The following is a 14,878-nucleotide window of genomic DNA, read 5'->3' on the forward strand; positions in this document are numbered from 1 at the left end:
CTCTTCTTTCATGCGTCTGCAGCCTGAAATCTATGCAGTGTTTCATGTTATGTATTTCATGTCCCGCCGCGCGGGCTTCGCCGAGCGGTCTACGGCGCTGCAGTCATGGACAGTGCGTCTGGTCCTGGCGGATGGTTCGAGTCCTCCCTCGGGCATGGATGTGTGTGTTTGTCCTTAGGATAATTTAGGTTAAGTAGCGTGTAAGCTTAGGGACTGATGACCTTAGCAGTTAAGTCCCATAAGATTTCACACACATTTGAACATTTTATTTCATGTCGCACACTGGATACTTTGTGCGGTTCCTTGTTGATATTAGTATGTATTTTTCATGTGCGCTGTTTTTGTGTTGGTTTTATTAAACATTATTTTCATCATTCTGATATCTATATTCTTCAAAATGTGTCCGAAGAACACATTACTTCTGATGGTATGCCGCTTGTTTTTGTTGCTGCGCATCCTACGCATATCACCGCTTTTTCTTGATCCAAGGACTTTCACTCAAACTTCTTTACTTCAGAAACATCTTTCCCTGTTGATACTGCTATGCATTATGATGCGCTCTCGATTAGCTTTTTGAGTGGTAATAATTTCCCTTGTTCCCAACGAGCATCATTTTCTAATTACATGTATCCTTTGTTGGATGCAATGCCTGCGTATTTCTGACTCTCGCCGTTATGTACTATTATTTTATACGACAATTGTACTGAATACTGGTGGTTGCCAAGAGCAAATCGTGAATCTGGAAATATTTCGTGGATTCTCGGAAAATAAGCTGCCATGTTACGACCTCAGTAAAACATTACACAAAATGTATGTATGTGGCCGAGGAAGATTTTTACCAGTGACCCGGCCGAAAAAAGACCGAGAGTAAGGGCAGTGTTAAAATGGGAAACATTCATACAGTAAGCAACGGAAGACAGGTGCCCAAGATCGAATGACTGGAACTAAAGAAGCCTTGTGGACGTCGAAACAGGCTAACTCTCAGGAGGAACACCGAAGAAAAAGAATACAAAAATACATTTAATGAATATAAACACATCATAGCCACTAGGAACTCTGGCATATGTAAGGTTCTCATTGTTAGTTAACGTTCTGTTACTTTCGTAAAAGTGATAACATGAACACAAGATGTAGATGACTCAAGAGAACAACAACACTCACTACCTAGAGGAAAATTACACATTAAATTTGTTTTATAGATCTAAATAGCATTCGCTGTATGTTGTTTCTTTTGCTCAGTAAATGATTGGCTTATATTAAAGTAGTTATGAGGTAGAAGATGATGTTTTGCAAGTGTCGTTGCCGATCGTCGATAAATATGGTCGTTTAAAATAGTATGGTCATCAGTCTTTGAGAAATCAGTAGTATATCACTAACAGTTTAATGTTATTTGCATACGTTCTCCAGAGATTTCAATACGCCTAACCTTCCATCGATATTTGTTGCAAGATTTTCGATGATATGGCTTACTATTTGCCCTGATATTCTCCAGCGAGAGAATTTCTAAGTTCGCTTTCCTAGTTTATACTCTCATTCGATCATGCAGATTTAAATTTTCCCTGGTTTCTCTCAAGCACTTCAGGTGAATGTCGGAATCTATTGTTCAACAATGCCACGTCATATTGATCCTTCAGATACGTCCAGCTGACCCATCACTCCTCCTACTATACCTCGATGGTGGCCTTTTCAACAGAAGTCTTTTCTCTCGCCAAAGAGGTGCTCCTGTATGTAAACGTTCATTTAAAAGCTAATATTCTCGATATCTCAAACTAAATCGTGCTTTGTACGTTAGGAGAAAAAGATTGCACTTGTGATCTAGAGGTAGCGGTTTTTGCTAATAGGCTTAATCAAAACATTGCTGACACTGCTTAAATTTTAAAGTGAAATCATTAGCAAAGATAGCCGAACACTTTCGGCATAAGAAGTCATCCTCGTTCTGCCAACAGCCTTGTCAAAGAGGGTGGGAGAGCGGCCAGAAATTCAGAACAAACTCATGCTCTTGTGGAGCGGTAACTGCCTCTAAAAGATGGATGAATCTGCAATGATCAACGGCATCAGGATGTAGCAGACAATGTAAAACACTGAATTAAAAAACGCAATTCGTACCTACAGTACAAATGACCCGTAACTGAAAACGTACATGATGACCTCTCCATTGTTAAAAGACTCAGGTTAGTTCACCATTCGGATCTACGGGAGGATGCTACCGAGGGTGAAATGATCATGGCAAAAAGACTGAAAAAGCAATCAAAGGGTAACATTCTACGAGTGGGAGTGTGGATTGTCAGAAGTCTGAAGGTGATAGGGAAGCTAGAAAATCTTAAAATAGACTAGATATAGTGGTGGTCAGTGAAATGAAATGCAGACAATATAAGGAGATGTGCTTACACGAATATATGGTAATATATATAGTGGTAGAATGGTATAAGCGGAGTAGTATTCGTTATGAGTAGAAAGGTAGGGCAGAGAGTGAGATATTCAGAAAAGTTCAGTGACAGTGTTGTTCTCATCACAACCGACAGCAAACAAAGGCAACAATCGTGGATCAGATATTATACATGGTGATGTCATCAGCAAAGGATAAAGATGTAGAGAAAGTATATGAGCATACTGAACAGATAATTCAGTCTATTAAGGGGAATAATAATCTAATAACCATGGGATATTGGAACGAGGTAGAAGGAGTTGAAAAGAAAACAGAGTTACGAGAAATACAGGCTTGATATCTGGAATGACAGAGGAGGGAAGCTTAATGATTTGTGTAGTAAATTCCAGCTAGTAACAGCGAATAAATTGTTCCAAAATCACAAGAGGAGGAGATTTACTCAAAAAAGATCAAAAGAGATGCAAAAGTTCCAGCTGGAACACATCATTGTGGGACGAAATTCCGAAATCAGATATTGAATTACAGGAAGTAGAGGAAAAATTACAGACTCGGACCATAATTTCGTAATAATGAAGAACACACTGAAGTTCAAGACAATTTTCTTCTTTACCTTTTATTTCAGATTTTTTTTTTTTTTCCACAGTCCGTATGTCACTACCAGGTGGAGTGATATGTCAGTAGAGGGATCAACAGGACAGAGTTGTTGAACAATAAATTTTGATATTTAACTGACGCGATTCAGAGAAATGTGGAAAATTTAAATCTGCGACATCAAACGAGAATATAAACAAAAGAATATCGAGGTAAACAGCCAACAACATCATCGAGATTCTGGTAAAAAATATTTATGTAAGGTTGGTCGTATTGAAATCTATTGACAATGTATGCGAATAACAACACATTGTTAGCTATATATTACTGACCTCCCCAAAAGTGATGATCATATTATTTTAAACGACCATATTTTCCGATGATCAACAGCCGCACAATCTAGCATTTTCTTTAACCTGGTAACTACAGATCCGCCATAAATAATTTACTAGGCATACCCGGTTTCTTCATGTCCAGGTCGTGGTGATATTATGACAGAAACAATGCTTTACCAAGACAAGGACAGGCTAAACCGTATAATTATCCATCATTTCTACTGACAGGTTCTGCAGGCTACTAGCCACGAGCTCCGTGGGGAGACCTACTGCAGCCTGCAAGTGGGCCTGGATCATCCGGTTTCCTACTCCCGAATTTGCCACTGCTAGCTGCTGCCCAGCTATTATAGCTGAGTCGAATTCTACTGTCTTAGCGCCCTCCAGTAGACCACGTACGGAGGTACATAAACCGCTGCCCAGCACCTGCCCTGATGGTCTATGGTTCGAGCCTAGTGTCGTGCAGCCATTCAGTCCCCTTCGCTTCTGTGTGTAAACACCTTTCCGTTGCTGTGAACTATCTCATCCACGCCATCTCTTCCACTCTGGGGCCACGGCGCAGTTCTACGCGCTTCAGCACAGCCTTTCTGGTGTAGTGGCTCCGTCTCCAGTCATCTTTTTGGGCCGACGCCTGATGCTGTAGTCAGCTCTCTTCCGAGTCGCTGTCGTCATCACTCCATCGGCTCTATGACGCTGCAGCCACCAGGCCACCTGCTGACAGCCGTACCTCTGCACAGGCTACCTACCGCTTATTTTTAGGTTTTCCATCAACTACGATAGACATTTGCCATTCCGAATTCTACATTTGGTGTCAGAAGGGCCTGTCAACTCCACATTTCAGTCACAGAGGAACCTCGCCGACTCGACTACTACACGTGCGGTGTCGTAAGTACAGAGTTTTCGAGGTTTTATTTGGTTGCAAGAGTAATGGGAAGTCAATGGATTTTTTTCAGATGATTAGGTGTAGTTACAAGTATACTATGGGAAAAGTGATCTGAGAGAGTGTTCTGAGAATTACACAATGGGGTGCTAAAAAATAATGCTACCGAATTTTTATGTGAAATCTGTAAAAGTTTTTTAAATCAATCAAATGTTTATATTCTTCGTGCGTACATATTTGCAGCCCTCTGCCGTTAGATGCATCTGAATTGTAGCGTACGACATGATGGTATGTAACGTAACTATCTCGATGCGTGAGATTCATCGTGCTATAATCGAGTTTCAAACAATTCATCCACACACGGAGAGCATGACTGTGCCGGGCCACACACGAAAGCTGCGACATCTGCAGCAGTCTAACGCCTTCACTGTTATTAATCATCCTCCCTACAGACCCCATTTGGCACTATCCGATTTTCAGCTGTTTCCGAAACTTAAAGAACACCTTCGAGGTCTTAACTTTAAATAATGAAGTGGTGCAAGCAAAGGTAAACACTCTATTGTGAGAGTATCAACAAACTGGTCGCTCGTTGGGAGAAATGAGTTCGTTGCCAGGTTGATATGTAGAGAAATAAATATGTATACATGAAGGGTAAAGATGTAGAAGGTTAAGACTTTATATTTCAAATGCTTTAAGGGTTTCCACATTAAAAATCCAAGGCATTACTTTTCAGCACGCCCTCTTAAAATATATGTGTTGGTTTTTTCCGTTTGTAATGAGCAATATGTTTTGCTCTGAGAATGAAGTATGGCTTGCAGTGTTCAAATGCGTTAAGTTATTGTCACGAGAACCCTTTGAGGCGGAAGATTAATTTACGATAAGAACTGTTATGTAACTTGTGTACTGAAGAGTCCTCCCTGTTATTTTACTGTCTTCACTTGTTGTACGTTGGGTTTTGTATAATTGTTCGAACGGTGACCATCTCGTCTCCAAACCCCTAAGAAGCTATCCTGAACGGAACGCTGAGAATATTAACAGCACAAGTAGCTCAGTTGCAGCAAGCAATGCAAACATATCTAAGCAAATAATGGCTGTGAAAGCAGACGAAGATAATATAGCAGAGAATTTTAGTTGAGAGGGACAGGAAAGAAGACTGGGATAGTCCATCTACTCCAGAAGAATCGGAGAAAACGAGACAGGAATCGGCAGCTTAATGGACTTAAAAATATCGCCTATGTTTTCCCAAAGTATAGAATATTAGAATTTCGAGCGAGAGTGAGAGATTAAGAAACAAGAGTACGTGCACGAAAGCAGAAAAGAGGGAGAACGAATGTAATAGTTGTATTTAACTGATGTGCAACGGTTGCTTTTTAGAGGCTGTGGAGCCTGGTGTATATGTACCGGAAAGTGTTTGTGCCACTGCTTTCTTGTTGAAATGCCACCATCCAGAGTGCGGCTTGACTAAAATGAAGCGCGTGATAAGACTGACCCGGGGTTTTAAGAACACATAATTTCATTCACCATTTGACAAACTTTATCACCATTAAAAAACGCTATATATATATATATATATATATATATATATATATATATATATATATATATATATATATATATATATATACTAAAAGAGACAATTTCTGAGGTCAGCAACACCCATTATAAACAAGAATTAGAAGGAGAACAACCGTTTAGACACGAACAACAGTTTTAAAAACGTGCCCTTGTCTCAAATTGTAGCTTTTTATAAACAACTGGATAACCTTAACGTGAAATCACGACGAAACATTATAATCCTTTAAATTACAGACGGTATGTTTTTTTTTAAAAAAAAAGAATGCCGCTTGGGAAAGGAGACGCAAACATATTAATTACAATTTTCCATTACTTTTGACAAGAATATTACAAAATTGCCCCACTGGGCTGACTCAACATTTAAAGAACCTTGAAGCTAAGGCGCAACGACCTGAATTTTGAAATTAGAAAAGAGTAACAAATACGAAATGTCAAGAGCAGACGCAGCCTCTATATCTCCAGCGAGGAAGAAATTCCCGCGCCGTAACGAACTTTAGAATTCAATGAGTGAATACACAGATTTCATATTCGGCACTGTGACCTTTCTTTCTCCTCCCCTTTCTTTTATTTTAAGAAAACTTTCAGTGCGAAGGAACTCTATCCCGTGCAAGATCGGTCACAGTTAACAACGCGTGGTCAAAATGTTCGGCAGAGATAAATCCTTTAAGCACGAGGTTTCAGCCACGCAATTCAGATTGTATGCTTTTCCTCTAACAAGATTAACTGAACCAATTTAAAGTTCAGAAACAGTCATAGGACCAAGTATTTTAACCTGAAGTAGTGTTAAGGGAAAAAACTGAAAGCTCAGTATATAATTGTAAACTTGTGAAACAAGCATTGTGACTTTGCAGAATTGGCTAAAGCTGGATCCGGTGCGCTGGATGTCCTGAGGTGGGAAGGCGTGTCCTGCAGCAAATAATTTACTGAGCACGACTGAGTAAAATTGGGACAGCTCCCATGTTTAATGCAGGAGGCCACGGAAGCGAGTCAGTTAGCGCCAACGAGGCGAAGTAACGTTAGCGGCTACCTGCTCATATGATAAGCACTGCCTCGATGATTACCACTTTCTGAAGCCAAGCGGAGGGGCCGGAGGCGTAATATCATTGATGCAGAAGAAAGACGCAGCCGCTGCAACGTGTGCGATCAGGTTGCTTCACTTCTGAGCCGTGGTTGTGTTATGGCTTATGTGACAGAAAACTATGAGTTAGCAACACAAGGACAAGCCAAGCGCTTAGTAACACTCCTCATTTCTAGGCAAGTCTACCAGCCACCAGCACCGTTCGGAGATCTACGACTGTCTATGAGTCTACATGGATCAACGTTTACACCTCCAGGCTAGCTGCGGCCCCATCGTTCATGATGAGTCCAGTGCTGTGGACACTTAGCGCCCTCCAATCGGTAGGCCGCTGCCGGCCTTCCGGGCTGATGGTCTACGGCTGGAGCCCGGGGCCGTGCAGCCGCTCAGCCGCCTTCCTCTATGGGCAATCTCCTTGCTGCCTGCCTCTGCTCGTGTGAGCACACACTGATGCTTCTGTGAGCCATTTCATCCAAGCTGAGCTCATGTTGTGATTCTAGCCGACTCAGCGCACCCAGCCCTGTGCAGCGGCCAGCGTCCAGTCCGCATCGCTGACCGCCGCTACGCTCTCCTTGTAGAGTCGCAGCTGTCGTTGACCGTACAACTGTACACGCTGGCGGCTTCCCTGCTGACGACGGCTCCTCTTCATAGGCCGCCTACTGCTTACGTCTAAGGTATGTTGACCTCTCCGCTGGTTGTAGTTGATTAACAATGAATTAACTTTTTTAGAATGATTTTTTTATGGCATTACGTCGGACAACTACCAGGAATTTTCTGACAAAGCATTCAGTACAATTTCGGACGACGTTTTATGCCTGCCGCCGGCATTAAACCTATAATTTTTCCAACACGACTATAATTGTATGAGTGGGGTACCTATTTGAAATGAGACTCGAGTTTTCTTTGAATTGTGCAGCAAATATTTCTTCTGAGTTGGGGGGTGGGGGAGCGGTAAAACGATCCAATTAATAGTTCAGTCCGATTGTCAAGTATAACCTCTACCCATACTATTTCGCAGGCACTATCTACTTTAATTTCACTACAAGGCAAACTATTTCTGACAGCAATAAATACTCCACTACCAACTGTATTTAATCTATCCTTTCTGAAGTCTGTTAGATCGTTTGAAAAAATTTCTGCTGAACTTATTTCCGGCTTTAGCCAGCTTTCTGTGCCTATAACTATTTGATCTTCAGCGCTTTCTATTAGGACTTGGAGCTCTGGTTCTTTCCCAACACAGTTACGACAATTTACAACTACAATACCGTCTTTTCTTCTGTGTTTACCTGTCCCCTTTTAGACGGACGCCCTTTCTGTGGTTTTCTGAGACCCTCTAATCTAAGAAACAGTCCACTCCCTACCACACCGCCCCCACTACCCGTGTAGCCGCCTCCTGTGTATAGTGGACTCCTGACCTATTATGCGGAACTCGGAAACCCACCACACGATGGCGCAAGTCAAGGAACCTGCAGCCTAATCACAGAACCTCCTGAGCCTCTGATTCAGACCCTCCACTCGGCTCTGCACCGAAAGACGACAGTCGGTTCTGTCGACGATGCTGCAGATGGTGAGCTCCACCTTAATCTCGGAAGCAAGACTGGCAGTCCTTACCATTTCCGCTAGCCGCCCAAAAACCAGAGAGAATCTCCTCCGATCCAAAGCGACACACGTCATTGGTACCGACATGCGCTACCACCTGCAGTTGGTTGCACCCTGTACTCTTCATAGCATCCGGAAGAACCCTTTCCACATTCGGAATAACTCCCCTCAGTATGCCCACGGAGTGCACACTGGCTTCCTTCCCCTCCTTGTCAGTCAAGTTCCTAACGTTCGAGCTCCCAGTTACCAGCAAACACACCCTCCGTGAATGCCCAGACCTTGTGGGCCGAGAAGCTTCCTCTGGAACAGGGTGAACGACTCCATCTGGCGCAGAGACTTCGTCAGCCACAGATAACGCCCGAAACCTGTTAGTCAAACGACCAGGGGAAGCCCTACGATCAGCCCCAGGGAAAGTCTATCACTACCTGCCAGACTTTGGGATGATCTCCCTCTCGACCACGGGTGAGGGGTCAACCTCAGTGCAGGCAGTACCGCGGTCGGCCACAGCAGTGGTTCGGTCGGGGGATATGTGGGTCGTGTTCAACATCCCTCGCATCCGCGCGTCCGATCCCCCACAGTGATGTCCCTTGGCAGCAGCCTCAAGCTGTGTGACGGAAGCAAACACTGCCTGGAGCTGTGAGCGAAGGGTGGTCAACTCAGCTCCCATCTGTACACAGCAATCACAGTTCGTATCCATTTCTGAACTCGCTGCTGTTAGAAACTCGTAAAGATATGTAATAAACAAATGGTGTACTCTCCTTATTAGCAGCAGGAACTTGTGGTGCTCTCTCACTGACGGTGTAACCGACACTAAGCTGTTCTAAGCGAAACAAACAAAAGCCCGTATGATACGAGGATCGATACAATGGTCGATTGCAACGGCGATACTGTACGCTACATTGTTTTTAAAATGAAAGGTTGCTCCTAGGAAGCATACAAACACGCAAGAAATATACTAGTAACTACAAAGATAACTGAAAAGAAGTCACTCCTGTTTGAAGCTCGTAAAAATATGTAATAAACAAACGCTGTACTCACCTTACTAGCAGCAGGAACTTGCGGTGCTCTCTAACTAACCGTCTAACCGACACTAAGCTTTTCTGAGCAAAACAAACAAAAGCCTGTACGATACGAGGATCGATACAATGGTCGATAGCAACGGCGGTACTGTACACTACACTGTTTTTAAAATGGAAGGTTGTTCCTAGGAAGCACTCAAACGCGCAAGAAATTATAAAAGTATACTAGTAACTTCAAACGCAACCTTAAAGAAGTCGCTCCAGTTTGAAGCTCGTAAAGATACGTAATAAACAAACAAACCGTTTCCTCACCTTATTAGCAGCAGGAATTCGCTGTGCTCTCGCACTGACAGTCTAACCGACCCCTAATATATTTTACTTCCTTCTCTAGTCGATCAGTTGAAGTACTTCATCTGTTACTCTAGGTTTCTTCGGAGTTACCTTCATTGTATTTATGTTGGTTGTTCCGACATCAGTGACAAAATGGTTCAAATGGCTCTGAGCACTATGGGACTCAACTGCTGAGGTCATTAGTCCCCTAGAACTTAGAACTAGTTAAACCTAACTAACCTAAGGACATCACAAACATCCATGCCCGAGGCAGGATTCGAACCTGCGACCGTAGCGGTCTTGCGGTTCCAGACTGCAGCGCCTTTAACCGCACGGCCACTTCGGCCGGCCATCAGTGACCTCTTTTTTTAGTGATGTCCTCTCCTTCTCGAATGAACTGCCTACTATTGTGTTCCCTACCGTAATATCCACATCTTTAGAGAACGTCAGACGCGTCTCGTCAGTCCTCAGTACTTAAGTATCTCATTTCTTTTCACGTTCTTCGCACGATTCTCTTAAACTCCATTGTATTCTTCATTTTTACTAAATTGTGGTCTTAGTTTATATATGCACCTGAGTATGCTTTTACAACCCAATATCTAATTTCGCAATATCTGTCTGAACATGAAGTAATCCAGCTGGAACCATTTTGTGTTTCCATTTTTTCGCTGGTTCTCTGCTTTGTTATTGCTCGCGTAACAACTAATATATGACGTAAAATATGTTGCTACGAAAAGAACCCTGAAGTACATTTTAGGGATGCTGTGTTGTGACTTTCTTTGGATCATTAATTTTCAACAAAACAAAATATATTATGTTATTATTCTGGATCTGGCTTTCTATTAAAGGAACATTGTTTCGTTACTGTAACTCGCTATAAAGTTCGACAAATCTTCCTTACTTTACAGTTATTGAAAAGGTCACTGAAAATTATTTCGTTATCAATACTGATGTTACAGTACGCAATGTTTGTTCAACATCAAAATTTTGCACTGGATTTTTGTTAACAGTAAAACACCAATAAGTACCACGACTAACACGGGAACATGAGACTATTATCAGAGAAAAATATGTTTTTACTATAATGTTTGCCAGACCAGGACTACGCACAGCAAGATTTCTTTTGTGTCATGAAGGTAAATTATCTTTTTGCACTGTTAATAATATATCATCCGCAGCCCGCGTCCACCTGTAAAACACATCATAAAATCTGTTGCTCTGCCCTGCAATTCCGAAAGCTGAAAGAAATAATTTTAGTTCACTATTACCTGTCCGCTTCTTTGCGGTATGAATGGTTTCATTTATTGCAGTTTGAATGCACCGCGGCAGCGGCTCGTTTGTTCGTAGCGCAGCTCTGCACCACGAATAATATTTAAATAGCTGAAAATGTCTTAAAAGGATGGGATAAAATACCAGGAAAGCTTATTACAATTCACAATGCAAGTTTTCACTAAGTAACTCTATTCAAAACATTTAGACAGATTAAATTCTTACACACCTTTACAAATCAGTACCTAATGGCGTATTTCTCTCAATCTTGACAAAAGAATGCTACACAAGCATACAATATTGCGTCACAGGCTCTTCCTACTCACGTAACTGCAAGAAGACGACAGAGAAATTAATGCTCGGTCACTACTATTTATACTCGTTGTGACATATTCTCATCTTTGTTTGATATTTAATAAGTATCGTCTGTGGCGGTTTCAGTACTCGCCGACACACATATTATCTTTAAAAAAATCGATACATAATTCTATACAAGTATAAAACATAGCACATAATGGTTTCTATTTATTACATAAATGTCACACAATCGTTGTCCACGGAATTATAGTCATCCAGTTCAATTATTCTTTTCTCATTTTTTACCACATATAATATGTGTTTTGCTAGGAGACGTTACAATTTCTTTCCCAAGTACACCTTCTGTTGTGACTCTTGAACACAGCATTCCGCATTACCATCTGAAATTTATTGCAAAACTCAGTTAGTCTTTCTCCTCTCTCATTCCTACTGCTGAGCCCATATTCTGCCGTAACACTGTCTTGTCTTATTTCCACTGCAACGTTCAAGTCACACATGATTATTAGATTTTCATGTCCCTTTACATACTGAATTATCCTTTCTGCACCCTCGTGTATGTTCAAATTTTCATCTGCTGCTTGCGACGATGGCATGTGTACCTGAACTATCATTATCGGCAACAGTTTGCTGTCGTACCTGATGAGAACAATCCTATCATCGGACTGTTAGCCAACTCTCCGCAGAGCATTCCTCTTCATAAAGATTCATACTGCCGTTACACAATTTTCTGTTTCTGTTTATACTACCCCGTATTCGAGTGACCAGAAATTCATGTCCTCTTTCCATTTCATTTCACTGACTCATACTGTGTCTAGATTGTGCCCTGGAAGTTCCCATTTCAGGTTATCGATCTTCCCTAACCACGTTCAATCTTGGGACGTTCCACGTCCCGACTCGTAGAATGTTATCCTCTTGTTAATTATTCAATGCTTTTCACATGGTTACGTCCACTTTGGCAGACTCCTCTAGGAGATCCGAATGGGAGACTAATCCGGATTCTCTTGCCAATGGTGATATCGTTAACACACTTTTCAATTACAGGCCACAAGTCATGTGGATGCACATTATGTGTTTTTTATGGAGTGATTTCCATTGCCTTCTGCATCCTCATACCGTTAATCATTGCTTCTATGAAACAACCGTTCACTGTTTATCAGACGATCGACCGCATGGCTTTTGCAGAAAAATACATTGAATTTGACTGGAGCAGAGTCGTATTTTCTGAAGAGAAAATATTTGCTTCCGTGACAAATGCCCCACTTCAGGTGAGATATCGATAAACAGACAGTATATAGTATCGCAAATGCATGGGTTTTAGTTAAATCAAGCTTTACGTTATTGTCCTGCAGAACTCTCGTTGTATATTCTTCTTGCCTTTTTTACAGTTATGCATGTTTGATAGCGCATTTGTTAAATAAATAATTTCGTTGAATTTGAGGGCGGTTGTATTAAATTGATGACGGCTTTGATATTCCTAGGTATACCGGCCACGAGAAGAGCCATTCAGTCCGAAGTATTTCAAAGAAAGGGAGAGAAGTGGACGCTTTTCTGCTGGCGTTCGTGGTTATATTTCGGCTCTGGGAGCACGTCCACTTAGGAAAATTGAGGGCATCCTCAATGGAGAGACCTACGTTAATATTCTAGAACATGTAATGAAACCAAGCGTTGAGATGCTGTGTCCCCAAGGGGACATCTATTTCCTGCAGGAATGAACACAAAATACCGTAAAAAATTATTACAGTTTTCAAATATTCATTCATCCATTTCCCAATGGTGAAAGCTCACCAGTCATTCTACTACATCGTTTGGAATTTTCTCGATATCTTTAGAATTGTTGGTGCATTTCTTTCTCGTCATGGTGACCCTGAAATTTTTCCCGCTTTCCCCCTCACTGCTTCTAGCCTCATACGTCGTTCGTAGATACGACGATGTGGATGGCGCTATGTCTGAAAAAAGTGCTGAATGAATTGCATCTTCCATCTTTTTGTTTTGTCTATATGCATTCCTTTGTTTGTAATAGTACTTTCAGAGATTTTCGTTGATTCCATCTACAGGGTGTTACAAAAAGGTACGGCCAAACTTTCAGAAAACATTCCTCACACACAAAGAAAGAAAATATGTTATGTGGAGATGTGTCCGGAAACGCTTACTTCCCATGTTAGAGCTCCTTTTTTTACTTCTCTTCAAATCACATTAATCATGGAATGGAAACACACAGCAACAAAATGTACCAGCGTGACTTTAAACACTTTGTTACAGGAAATGTTCAAAATGTCCTCCGTTAGCGAGGATACATGCATCCACCCTCCGTCGCATGGAATCCCTGATTCGCTGATGCAGCCCTGGAGAATGGCGTATTGTATCACAGCCGTCCACAATACGAGCATGAAGAGTCTCTACATTTGGTACCGGGGTTGCCTAGACAAGAGCTTTCAAATGCCCCCATAAATAAAAGTCAAGAGGGTTGAGGTCAGGAGAGCGTGGAGGCCATGGAATTGGTCCGCCTCTACCAATCCATCGGTCACCGAATCTGTTGTTAAGAAGCGTACGACCACTTCGACTGAAATGTGCAGGAGCTCCATCGTGCATGAACCACACGTTGTGTCGTACTTGTAAAGGCAGATGTTCTAGCAGCACATGTAGAGTACCCCGTATGAAATCATGATAACGTGCTCCACTGAGCGTACATACTGACGAAACTAAAATGAGCTCTAACATGGAAATTAAGCGTTTCCGGACACATGTCCGCATAACATCTTTCTTTATTTGTGTGTGAGGAATGTTTCCTGAAAGTTTGGCCTTCCTTTTTGTAACACCTTGTATATTAGTGAGATCACTGTAAACTGCATGTCAATTACTGCTACTTCCAGACAGTTATCTGATTCCTCATGGTTCATAGAGATGTAAATCCCAAACAGTTGTTTTTACATTGGATTTAGGTATTTCCTCTTTGCGTTAAATTGCCGGTAACGCTTATTTTGAGATTACTGTTCCTCCGTTCACTCGTATTATGCATCTGTTTCCTTTAACTATAGATTTAATTCTGAGAAAGTTGAACAGGTCGATGTGATTAATTTTAGTTCTCAATGATTTTGGTATCTATGTTGTTCTCTTCAGCATTTTTCTTCAATGGAATTTATTTAATGTATCGATTGTCAGAAGTTACTTGGATTTTCTTCTTTTTTATTGTACTCGATAGCACCTGCGTTGTCATTTGCAGGGTTCTGTATCTGAATCTGTAAAACAGGAACCATTATTGGATCACTTCGTTGTCCGTCTGTCTGTCTGTCAGGACTCCTTTTCGCAGAAGGGAGTAGATGTATCAAGTTGGCATTTAATGTCAAAAACTAAGATCTACGTCCACTTGGCGGTCAAGAAAATTTAAGATTTAAAGTCAGCGCAGTCAGAAGATACAGCCATATGTTTCACATATTTTCTTACTGACAAACTCTCTCATCAAAACATATAGATGAAGTATGTACATAGATAATTAAGTTCGTATTG

Source organism: Schistocerca cancellata, chromosome 3 (genome assembly GCF_023864275.1).
Source record: "Schistocerca cancellata isolate TAMUIC-IGC-003103 chromosome 3, iqSchCanc2.1, whole genome shotgun sequence".
NCBI lineage: Eukaryota > Metazoa > Arthropoda > Insecta > Orthoptera > Acrididae > Schistocerca > Schistocerca cancellata.